The 2599-nt window shown below is 39.8% G+C and overlaps 1 pseudogene; it reads right to left on the reverse strand.

The window, feature by feature from the left end:
- Positions 1 to 596: 596 nt before the first annotated feature.
- On the reverse strand, positions 597 to 987 carry LOC102818128 (annotated as a pseudogene).
- Between the last annotated feature and the right edge of the window lie 1612 nt (positions 988 to 2599).

Consider the following 2599-nt stretch of genomic DNA (forward strand, 5'->3'; position numbering starts at 1 on the left):
TAATAGTGAATAGAAGAAATGAAATATCGTAAGGCCCTGGTCCTGCTCCTCTGCAGAATCAACTCAAACCTGTAGGCGGCTGCACACACATTGCTAGGTCAAGCCTGTTATTTTTTAATATTTAAAGCGGAACAGGAATAAAATGTGGGAGGGAGGTGAAGTGGGGGAGGTAAGGATCCCACTTGACCAAGCAAGGCAGACCCCTCCAAAAGAAACTGGGAGTTCGGGATAGCTTGGAGGGAAACCAAAAATGGAGATAATACTGTTAATACCAGCCCTGAAGTGACAGGAGCAGGGAAATGCCAGGTGATGGCTGAAATAGTCTGGAGTTCCCTCCTTAAAACTGCTCTAGAATGGGAAATCCCAGCCCTTTCCTTCTAGTGACTTCTACCTGCTGTGAGTTCACTGGTTTCCTTTCTCGTGACTACCCTGGCATACACTTGGGGCTGAGGCTGGTGGCCATCTGGGTTTACAGAACATGGTTCTAATCAAGATCTGTAGGAGACCCAGCTTCCTGGAGAATTATCTTGAAAACAGAGGTAAATATTAACTGGACAGATAGAAGCAGTGGGCACCAGAGGGAAATACAGGGTTATTCAGAGCTGGAAGCCCTGCAGGCAATCACGGCTCTCGGCTTCCTTCTGAACAACATCCAAAATAGAGTCAACCAGCTCGGCCCCCTTGGCTCAGTGGTTGCCTGCCCCAGACTGACCAAAAACAAAGTTGTCTGGTCTGAAGATCTGGCCAATAAGACCTGAGAGAACAGAGTCTGGTCCCAGGTTCTAGCTCCACCAAGATAGTCCAAGGAACATATTTGCCACCTGTGGCTTCATTGTAGTACACGGAGATGCGGTCAAGTTGCAGGTCACTGTCTCCGTGGTAGGTGCTAGTGGGGTCGATGCCGTGTTCATCACTGATCACCTCCCCAAACTTGGCACCGATCTGGTTGCCACACTGACCATCCTGGATGTGCACGATTTCCCTCATGGTGAAACTATGTTTTACGGGTTGTTTTGCTCACCTCGAGTGTGTGTGGACAAGAAAACAATATATAATTTTTGTCTCTGCGGATCGCAGGCTGCGAGGATGGAACGTGCCCTGGAGCCGCGAGGTCCAAACTAAGAATTAGTTTCTCTTGTTGAACTTCCATGTTATAATGAAAAAGCATTCTTATGTTTTGAAATTATCGTTTTGGTCCTGATCTATATTTTGATTTTCATGCAAACTCTGAATTTCTAGTCATTACCATTTCTTAGTCTGGTCATTGTGATAAAAGCAATGAATCCAATCTTTCCCGTTTAAAAAAAAAAAAAAAATCCTTGGAGTTAAAGCTAGAGAAAATTTCACATGGTATTCTTTTTCTTTTTCTTTAGCTTTAGTCATTAATCAATTTTCTTGTCACAGTTCTGAAAAGCTAAATTTCTTTGCCATATGAGATGACTGCAAGCTTGGTGACTCTGCTGGCCCAGAGAACATGATTCATGCAATAGTCTCTGTTTCTTTCATTTGCTAAGACAATGAGATATAACGTTGGGGTGCTGAGACTTTTCCCCCTTATTTATTTGTTTTCAGTTTATACTAAATCATAGTGTGGGTCCAATTTCCTCTATACTTTTGATATACCATTACAAAGCACACATTGTGTTTTTTGCCAGATACTTCTTAAACCCTCTCGGTTATATATAGTTTTACTTTAAATGCATATAGATCAAACTTTGTATATTATCCTCCCTTCTAGCTTTATTTCATGTGAGAAAAATCTTCCGATTTTTATTTTTATTATTAGAAATAATAATGATATTCCTAGAATGTGAACTATACTTTTATATGTAAATTTATAAATCACTATGGGAAACAAAAGCAATTACTGTGCATTATAACAAGTTTAAAAGAAATGTGGGAAATCAAATACTCAAATAGGGAACCCTGGTAGCACTGTATGATAAGCACTGGGCTGCTAGATAAGCACTGGGCTGCTAACTAAAAACTGACAGTTCAAACCCATCAGCGCTTTACAGAAGAAAGATGAGACTTTCTGTCCCTGTAGAGATTTGTAGTCTGGAAATCTCTAAGAGGTTTGCTTTGAGTTGAAATCATTTTGATGGTAGTGGATTTTCACTTATACATGGATAATCTTTGCTTTTCTTCTTCTTTTATTTCTTTTTTTTTTCTTAGCATTATCCAACAGGCCAAAATATGGCCTCTTCTAAAGTTAAATTTATGTTTTCTGATAATCTATTGTTGAAATTTCATCACATATGCCCTCTGGAACAAAAACTTGCATCAGAGCTTAAGGAACACAGGGCAAACATATGGTAATAAATAATCATATGTAATAACAATTTTAACAAAGAACTTTAGCGCCAACATTTCTCAGAATGTTCTTACTTTTTTTTTGTATTTGCCCCCACTTCTCCTTTTTTCCACTCACATAGCCCTTTTAACAATCCTTCCTTATTAACAAAAAAAACCCAAGCCCACTGTCTTCCAGTAGATTGATACACAGAGACCCTAGAGGAGAGATAGCACTTCCCTATAAAGTTTCCAAGGCAGAAATCTTTATAGCAGCAAAGTTGTTGTTGTTGAGTGCCGTTGAGTT

Source organism: Chrysochloris asiatica, unplaced genomic scaffold (assembly GCF_000296735.1).
Source record: "Chrysochloris asiatica unplaced genomic scaffold, ChrAsi1.0 scaffold00058, whole genome shotgun sequence".
In the NCBI taxonomy this organism is placed as follows: domain Eukaryota; kingdom Metazoa; phylum Chordata; class Mammalia; order Afrosoricida; family Chrysochloridae; genus Chrysochloris; species Chrysochloris asiatica.